Source organism: Pipistrellus hanaki (genome assembly GCF_964339955.1).
Source record: "Pipistrellus hanaki genome assembly, chromosome: 3".
In the NCBI taxonomy this organism is placed as follows: domain Eukaryota; kingdom Metazoa; phylum Chordata; class Mammalia; order Chiroptera; family Vespertilionidae; genus Pipistrellus; species Pipistrellus hanaki.
In genome coordinates, this window is record NC_140505.1 from 107826835 (window position 1) to 107837371 (window position 10537).

Genomic DNA, 10537 nt, shown 5'->3' on the forward strand with positions numbered 1-10537 from the left:
GAGGTAGACGTAGAAAAAGTATTTCAAGAAATAATGACAGAAAACTTTCCTGAGATAGAGAAGAAAAAACCCACACAAATCCAAGATGCTCACAGAGTCCCAAGCAAAATGAATCCCAGAAGACAGACGCCAAGGCACATTATAATTAAAGTGGCAAACAACAACGACAAAGTAAGAATCTTAAAAGCAGCCAGAGAGAGACAGAAAGTTACTTACAAAGGAACCCCCATCAGACTAGCAACTGATTTCTCAACAGAAACATATCAGGCCAGAAGGGAATGGGATGAAATATACAAAGTCATACAAAGGAAGGGTTTGAATCCAAGAATACTGTACCCAGCAAGACTATCAATCAAAATTGAAGGGGAAATCAGGAGCTTCACAGACAAAAAAAGACTGAAGGAATTTATCTCCACCAAACCAGCAATGCAAGAAATGCTAAAGGGTCTACTGTAAAAATAAAGAAATAGGAATTGAAGAAGGAACATGAGTATAGAATAAAAATGCCATCAAATGAGTACCTATCAATAATAACCTTAAATGTAAATGGATTAAATGCTCCAATCAAAAGACATAGGGTGTCAGATTGGATAAGAAAACAAGACCCTTACATCTGTTGCCTACAAGAAACCCACCTCAGAAAAAAAGATGCACACAGACTGAGGGTGAAGGGATGGAAAAAAGTTTTCCAGGCAAATGGAAAGGAAAGAAAAGCTGGGGTAGCAATACTTATATCTGACAAATTAGATCTCAGAGTGAAGGACATAACAAGAGATAATGAAGGCCACTTCATAATACTAAAGGGTACAATCCAACAAGAAGAAATAACCCTGGTAAATATATATGCACCCAATACAGGAGCACCCAAATACATAAAAAAACTGCTGGAGGACATTAAGGGAGAGATTAATAGCAATACAATCATAGTAGGAGATTTTAATACCCCACTGTCACCCTTCGACAAATCATCTAAACAAAAAATCAGCAAAGAAATATCAATCCTAAATGACTCACTAGACCAGATGGAATTAATTGACATCTTTAGAACATTCCACCCCAAAGCCACAGAATATACATTCTTCTCAAATGCACATGGGACATTCTCAAAGATAGACCACATTTTGGGACATAGGCAAAGTCTCTTCAAATTCAAGAAGATAGAAATCATATCAAGCATCTTCTCAGACCATAGTGGCATAAAACTGGAAATTAATTACAATAAAAATAATCCAAAGAAATCAAATACATGGAGACTAAACAACATGCTATTAAACAAGGACTGGGTTACCAGAGAAATCAAGGAAGAAATTAAAAACATCCTGGCAACAAATGACAATGAAAACACAACAATCCAAAATCTATGGGACACAGCAAAAGCAGTTTTGAGAGGGAAGTTCATATCCTTACAAGCCTATTGCAAAAAACTAGAAAAAATGGTAACAGATGAACTAACTCTACAACTCAAAGAGTTAGAAAAAGAGCAACAAGAAAAACCCAGTGTAAGCAGAAGGAAGGAAATAACAAAAATCAGAGCACAGATAAATGACATAGAGACCAAAGAAACAATACGTAAGATCAACAAAACCAAGAGCTGGTTCTTCGAAAGGATAAACAAGATTGATGGACCTCTAGCCAGGCTAACCAAGAAACAAAGAGAGAGGACCCAAATAAACAAAATCAGAAATGAAAGAGGTGAAATAACAACAGACCCCACCGAAATACAACAGATTGTTACAAAATACTACGAACAACTCTATTCCAACAAACTAAACAACCTGGAGGAAAAGGACATATTCCTAGAAAAATACAAACTGCCAAAACTCAATCAGGAAGAATCTAAAAATCTCAATAGACCAGTGACGTGGGAAGAAATTGAAACCGTCATCAAAAAGCTTCCAGCAAACAAAAGCCCAGGGCCAGATGGCTTCACAGGAGAGTTTTACCAAACATTCAAGGAAGAACTAAAACCTATCCTCCTCAGACTATTCCAAAAAATCCAAGAGGAAGGAACACTTCCGAACTCCTTCTATGAAGCCAACATCACCCTAATACCAAAACCAGATAAAGACAACTCAATGAAAGAGAATTACAGGCCAATATCCCTCATGAACATAGATGCCAAAATCCTCAACAAAATTCTAGCAAATCGACTCCAGAAGAACATCACAAAGATCATACACCATGACCAAGTAGGATTTATTCCAGGAATGCAAGGATGGTACAATATCCGCAAATCAATAAACGTGATACATCACATAAACAAATTGAAAGATAAAAATCATATAGTCATATCAATTGACGCAGAAAAAGCATTTGACAAAATCCAACACCCTTTCCTGTTAAAAACTCTTAAAAAGGTGGGAGTACAAGGATCATACCTCAACATAATAAAAGCTATATATGATAAACCCACAGCCAACATTATACTCAATGGGCAAAAACTAAAACCATTCCCTCTAAGAACAGGAACAAGACAGGGATGCCCACTCTCGCCACTCCTGTTTGACATAGTTCTGGAAGTACTAGCCATTGCAATTAGACAAGAGGAGGAAATAAAAGGCATCCAAATTGGAAAAGAAGAAGTAAAGTTATCCTTATTTGCAGATGACATGATATTGTACATAAAAAACCCAAAAGACTCCATTAAAAAACTAATTGACTTAATAAATGAATTTGGCAACGTAGCAGGATATAAAATTAATGCCAAGAAATCCATGGCATTTCTATACACCAACAGTGAAACTACAGAAACAGAGGCTAAAAAAGCAATTCCATTCACCATCGCACCAAAAAAATTAAGATACCTAGGAATAAATTTAACTAAAGAAATAAAGGACCTATTTGCGGAAAACTACATGACACTGAAAAAAGAGATAGAGGAAGATGTAAGGAGATGGAAGAACATACCATGTTCATGGATTGGTAGAATCAACATCATCAAAATGTCCATACTTCCTAAAGCAATCTATAGGTTCAATGCACTCCCCATTAAAATACCAACGACATATTTCACTGACCTAGAAAGAACTCTCCAAAAGTTCATTTGGAACAATAAAAGACCCCGAATAGCCACAGCAATTCTGAGAAAGAAGAGTAAAGTAGGAGGGATCTCAATACCAGACTTCAAACTATACTACAAAGCCACTGTTCTCAAAACAGCCTGGTACTGGCACAAGAACAGACAAATAGATCAATGGAATAGAATTGAGAACCCAGATATCAACCCAAATCACTATGCTCAATTAATATTTGACAAAGGAGGCACGAATATACAATGGAGTCAAGACAGTCTCTTCAATAAATGGTGTTGGGAAAATTGGACAGACACATGCAAAAGAATGAAACTAGATCACCAACTTACACCATTCACAAGGATAAACTCAAAATGGATACAGGACTTAAACATCAGACGGGAAACCATAAAAATACTAGAAGCATCCACAGGTAGCAAAATCTCAGACGTATGCCAAAATAACTTCTTCACTGATACTGCCCCTAGTGCAATGGAAGCTAAAGAGAAAATAAACAAATGGGACTACTTCAAAATAAAAAGCTTTTTTACAGCAAAAGAAACCATCAATAAAACAACAAGAAAGCCCACGGTGTGGGAGATCATATTTGCAAATATTACCACTGATAAAGGTTTAATCTCCAACATTTACAGACAGCTTATACAACTAAATAAAAGGAAGATGAATGATCCAATTAAAAAATGGGCAATGGACCTAAACAGAATATTTTCAAAAGAAGACAGAAGGAAGGCCAAAAGGCACATGAAAACATGCTCAAAGTCACTAATTATCCGAGAGGTGCAAATCAAAACAACAATGCGGTACCATCTCACACCTGTCAGAATGGCCAACATCAACAAATCAACAAACGACAAGTGTTGGCGAGGTTGCGGAGAAAAAGGAACCCTCGTGCACTGCTGGTGGGAATGCAGACTGGTGCAACCACTGTGGAGAACAGTGTGGAGTTTCCTCAAAAAACTGAAAATGGAACTCCCATTTGACCCAGTAATCCCACTTCTAGGAATATATCCCAAGAAACTAGAAACACCAATCAGAAAGGATATATGCACCCCTATGTTCATAGCAGCACAATCTACAATAGCCAGAATTTGGAAACAGCCTAGGTGCCCGTCAGCAGATGATTGGATCCAAAAACTATGGTACATCTACACAATGGAATACTATGCTGCCATAAAGAAGAAGGAATTCTCATCATTTGCAGCAACCTGGATGGAATTGGAGAGCATCATGCTGAGTGAAATAAGCCAATCAACGAAAGAGAAACACCACATGACCTCACACATCGGTGGATGATAAAGATCTTTATAAACTGATGAACCAAGAGACAGATATAGAGAAAGTAAAGCAACAGGCAGACTGTCAAATTACAGTGGGGAGGGTAGGGATATCAGGGGGAGATAATAGATCAACCGAAGGACTTGTATAAATGCATATAAGTACAACCAATGGACATAAAACTATGGGGAGGGAGGGGATGTGTGGGAGGGAGGGAGGGGGGCAATAAAAAAAAATCAAGAAAATATGTAAAAAATAAATAAATAAATAAATAAATTAATTAATTTAAAAAAAAAGAAATTTCAAAAAAAAAAAAAAAAAGAAAAAACTGTAGACCAACAAATTTCATAAATATAGACAAAAATTCTTTAAAAAAAAAATATATATATATATATATTATTAATTTTTTACAGAGAGGAAGGAAGAGGGATAGAGAGTTAGAAACATCAATGAGAGAGAATCATTGATCAGCTGCCTTTTGCACACCCCCGGCTGGGGATGTGCCTGTAACCAAGGTACATGCCCTTAACCGGAATCAAACCCGGGACCCTTCAGTCCACAGGCCGACGCTCTATCCATTGTGTCAAACCGGTTTCGGTGACAAAAATTCTTAATAAACTATTAGCAAATAAGTCACCAGTATATCAAAATTATACATCATGACCATGGGGATTTATTTTAGAGATGTAAAACTGGCTCAATATTTTAAAATTTATTAATCAACTATATTAACAAGTTAAAGAAGAAAAATTATATGATTGCCTTGGCCAGGTGGCTCAGTTGGTTGGAGTGTTGTCCTGTACACCAAAAGGTTGCAGTTTCCATTCCCTGATAGGGCACATGCCTAGGTTGCAGGTTCGATCCCCTGTTAGGGAACATAAGAGAGGCAACTGGTGGATGTTTCTCTCATCTCTCTCTCTCTCTCTCTCTCTCTCTCTCTCTCTCTCTCTCTCTCTCTCTCCTTTTTCTCTCCCCCTTCCTCTCTCCTCCCCTCCCCTTTCTTCTCTCTCTAAAATCAATAAAAAGATCTCCTCAGTGAGGATTTTAAAAAAGAAAAGAAAAATCATATGATCACCCAATGCAGAAAAAGCATTTGTCTAAAGTCAACACCCATTCATGATAAAAACTCCCCAGGGGGGAAGGGAGGTAGAAATAGAGAGGAACTTCCTTAATTGATGAACATGTACAAAAAAACCTGCAGCTAACATTATACTTAAAGATGCTTTCCCTTCTCTACCGGTGTTGCTCAGTTGTTAAGCATTGACCTATAAACCAGGAGGTCACAGTTCAGTTCCCAGTCAGGGCACATGCCTAGGTAGCAGGCTCAATCCTTCGTAAGCGGCTGCAGGAGGCATCCCATCAATGATTCTCCCTCATCATTGATGTTTCTATTTCTCTCTCCCTCTCCCTTCCTCTCTGAGATAAAAAAAATAAAATAAAATAAAAAATTATATATATATATATATATATATATATATATATATATATATATATATATATAAAATTTATTTTTTTAAGATGCTTTCCCCTATGGTTGGGAACAATGCCTGCACTGCCCTAATTCAATATAGTGCTGCAAGTCGTTGCCAGGGCAACAAGGCAAGAAAAGGAAATAAAAAGCATATAGATCAGGGGGGGAAAAGAAATATAATATAACTAACCCTATTTACAGATGACATGATTGTCTATGAAGGAAATCCCCAAGAAATCTATAATATTCTGCTAGAACTGATAAGTGATTTGGCAAGGTCACAGAATATGAGATAAACATACAAAAATCAATCAGTTATATTCCTATATACTGTCAAAAAAAAGTAAACACCAAAATTAAAAAGATAGTTCCATATTACAATTGCTCAAAAAACTGAAATATGTATAAATCTAGCAAAACATGTATAGGACTTAAACGCCTAAAATTATAAAGTGCTGATGAAGTCAATGAGAAAAACATGCAATGTTTTTATGTGTTGAAAGACTTGACATAGTAAATATGTCAATTCTTCTCCCTAATTTGGCACTCATGTAAAAAATATTTTTTAATCAAAACCCCAGCAAGATTTTGGTAAATATTCTCAAAATGATTTCAAAATTTATATGGAAAGGCAAAGGAATAAGAAGAGCCAGAACAATTTTAAGAAAGAAAAACTAGAAAAACAAAAACAAAAACAGTCTACCTGATTTCAAGAGTTATAGCTACAATAAATCAATAGTCAAGATTGTTGGTGAAAACACATAGGCCCACACAAATATGTTTGACTTCTTTTTGACAAAGGTACAAAAAGTAATAGAAAGGAGGAAAGTAACATTTTTAAGCAAATGGAGCTGGATTAAGTGGCTATAGACCTTAAAAAAAACCACAAAAAACAAAAAAAACAAAAAAACCCGCAAACAACAACAACAAACAGCCCTGGCTAGTTGCTTGGTGGTTAGAGCATTAGCCTGTAGACCTAAAGATCACGGGTTTGATTCCTGATCAAGGACACATACCTTGGTTGCAGGTTCCCTGGTAAGGGTGTATGTTGGAAGCAACCAATTGATATGTTTCTCTCACCTCTATACTTGGGTGAGGATTTTAAAAAAATTGTTTTAAACAAACAAATGCCTCAACTTAAGTCTACTGCCTTACACAAAAATTAACTCAAAATGGATCACAGACTTAAATGTAAATGGTAAAACTATATATATGAAAAAAAATATCAGGATCTAGGACTACAAGTTCTTGGACTTGACACCAAAAGGAAATCTATAGAAAAAAAAAACACCTGATAAACTAGGCTTTATCAGAATTTAAACTTTTGCTCTGTTTAGAGAATAAAAATCAAGCAGGAGGTAAGTATTTGCAAACTGACAAAGTTTCAGAGTATCTAGAAAGTATTAAGAACTTTCAAAACTTAACAGTAAAAAAGCAAACAACCTAATTAAAAATGGGCAAAAGATGGGAAAAGATATTTCATCAAGGAGAACATATGGATAGCAAATAAGTACATGAAAATATATTTAATATTAGCCACTAAGTAAATGCAAATAAAACCATAAGATATCATTATATGCCGATCAGAATGGTTAAAATGAAATATACTTGAATCATGAAGGTAAAGATATCTTCTCTCAATACTCCAATTTAATATCATACTGGAAGTCCTAGCTGATGCAATAAGACAAGAAAGAAAATAAAGGGTATACATATTGAAAAGGAAGAAATAAAACTTTTCTTGCTTTCTGATGGCATGACTGTCCATGGGAAAATCCCAAAGAATTAACCACAATAGTCTTCTGGGACCAATAAACTATCATAGCCAGGTTGCAGGATACAATATTAAAATACAGAAGCCAGGTCCTTTCCTATGTAGGAGCAATGAATGGATGAAATTGAAAAACTAAAAACCTACCACAATTTACACTTGCATCTTAAAAATTATATATATGGCCGGGACCGGTTTGGCTCAGTGGATAGAGCATCGGCCTGCAGACTGAAGGGTCCCAGGTTCAATTCTGGGCAAGGGCATGTACCTTGGTTGCAGGCACATCCCCAGTGGGGAGTGTGCAAGAGGCAGCTGATTGATGATTTTCTCTCATCGATGTTTCTAACTCTCTATCTCTCTCTTCCTCTCTGTGAAAAATCAATAAAATATATTTTAAAAAATTATATATATATATATATGTATATGTATATATATATGTATATATATATATATATATATATATATATATATATATATAGAGAGAGAGAGAGAGAGAGAGAGAGAGAGGGAGAGGAGAATTTAACAAAATATATGAAGAGAGCTACAAAACTGATGAAAGAAGTCAAAGATCCAAATAAATGAAGAAATATTTTATTTCATAAATAGGAAATATTGTTCAGATGTGAAAGTTCTTTCCAAATAATCTATAGAATAATCTATAGATCCAATCCCAGTCAAAACTCCAGCAAGTTTTTATGGATATCAACAAACTGATATTATAAAGTTTATAAGGAGAGGACAAAGACCCAGAATAGCCAACAGAATACTGAAGGAGAACAACGTCAGAAGATGGTTGTACTCAACTTTAAGACTTACTATAAAGTGACAGCAATCAACACAGTGTGGTATTGGTGAAAATATAAACAATTCTATCAGTGAAACAGAATAGAGAGCTCAGAAATGGACTCACAAAAAGTATAGTCAACTGATCTTTAACTGAAGACCAATGGCAATACAATGGAGAAAGGATAGTATTTTCAACCAATAGTGTTGAGAACAATTGGACGTCTAAATGAAAAAAAATTAATCTAGACACAGATATTATACCTTTCACAAAAATTAACTCAAAATAAATCATGAACCTAAATGTAAAATGCAAAACTATAAAATTTGTAGAAGATAATATGGAGAAAATCTACATGTCACCTGCAATTGGATCTGGCCATGATTTATAGATACAACACCAAAAGCATGGATCCATGAGAGGAAAATTTGGTAAGTTGGACTTTATTAAAATTAAAAAGCTTTTAATCTATGAAAGAAAATACTAAGAAAATGAAAAGACAGGTCAGAGACACAGAGAAAATTTTTCCCAAACATATCTAATAAAGGACAATTACCTAAAATACATAAAGAACTCTTCTGATGAAACACCGAATGGCGAATGATACCGGTGCTGCGGGAGGGCCCCGAGGCCTTGGGGACCCCGAAAAAGGAGGTCACTGCAGCTGGCCCGGGGTCACAGCTGGAGTTGGGGCAGCTGCCCAGGCTGCAGAGCTTGTGGAGGCAAGGCTGAGGAAAAAGAATAGATCCCTGTTGCCACGCTGGGCCTCCTAGTCAAGAACGTGAAGATCAAATCCCTAGAAGAAATCTATCCTCCTTGCCCACCAAGGAATCTGAGATCATTGACTTTTGGAGGCATCCCTCAAGGATGAGGTCTTGAAGATTATGCCAGTGCATAAGTAGACATGTGCTGGCCAGAAGACCCCGTTCAAGGCTTTTGTCGCCATTGGGGACTACAATGGACATGTTGGTCTGGGCGCTCAGTGCTCAAAGGAAGGAGCCACTGCCATCTGTGGAGCCATTATTCTGGCCAACTTACCAAATTTTTCTCTATTGTGCCCGTGCAACGTGCAACGAGGCTACTGGGGAAACAAGCTCGGCAAGCCCCACCCCATTCCGTGCAGGTTGACTGGCCGCTGTGGCTCTGTACCGGTGTGCCTCATCCCTGCCCCTCCTCCCCCTCTGCCTAAGAAGTTGCTGATGATGGTCAGTATTGATGACTGCTACACCTGAGCAACTTCACTAAGGCCACCTTTGATGCCATCTCTAAGACCTACAGCTATCTCACCCCAGATCTCTGGAAAGAGACGTGCTCACCAACTTTCCCTATCAGGAATTCACTGCCCATCTTGTAAAGACCCACAGCAGAGTTTCTGTGCAGAGGATCCAGGCTCCAGCTGTGGCCACCACATAATTTTATACAAGAAAAATAAAGTGAATTAAGCCTGAAAAAAAAAAAAACCTCAAAATTCAGCAATAAGAAAATAAATCCAGTTTTAAAGTGGGCAAAAGATATAACAGACACCTCACCAAAGAAGATATGCAAATTGAAAATAAACATGAAAAGACGCTCACATCATGCATTATTAGAAAATTGTAAATTAAAAACAGGCACTACATAACCTATTAGAATGGTTAAAAGCCCACACACTGACATCACCAAATGCTGGGAAAGAGGGAGCAACAAGAACTCATTCATTGCTGGTGAGAATGCAAAGTGGTACAGCTGCTTTGTGAGACAGTCTGGCAGCTTCTTGCAGAACTAAATGTAGTCTTACCATATAGCTGAGCATTCCGCTCTTTGGTATTGACCCCCAGTGAGTGGGAAACTTACGTCCAACTAAACTGTGCACAAATGTTTATAGCAACTTTACTAATAATTGCCAAATAAAGAATGTCTTACAATGGATAAGTTGTGATGCATCCAAACAATAGAATGTCATTCAGCACTAAAAAGAAATAAGCTATCAATCCATGAAAGGACTTGAAGAAGGCATATTGCTAAGTGAAAGAAACTAATCTGAAAATGCTGTATGATTCCAACTATAAGACATTCCAGAAAAGGGAAAATCAAAGGAGCAGTAAAAGAGATCTGTGGTTACCAGGAATTTGTGGGGAGGAAGGAATGGTGCACACAGATTTTGGGGGCAATGAAACTGTATTTTGATATTGCAACGGGGTATGCCTGACATTATGCATTTGGCA

General features: G+C 36.8%; 1 pseudogene across 1 annotated transcript in view; it reads left to right on the forward strand.

Moving 5' to 3' along the window:
* LOC311618628 (small ribosomal subunit protein uS5-like) overlaps positions 1-9766 on the forward strand; it is a 58181-nt pseudogene extending 48415 nt beyond the window's left edge. The window contains exon 2 of the transcript in view: positions 8955-9766. The product of the transcript in view is annotated as a small ribosomal subunit protein uS5-like (transcript). The remainder of the gene's footprint in view (positions 1-8954) is intronic.
* Positions 9767-10537: the final 771 nt, after the last annotated feature.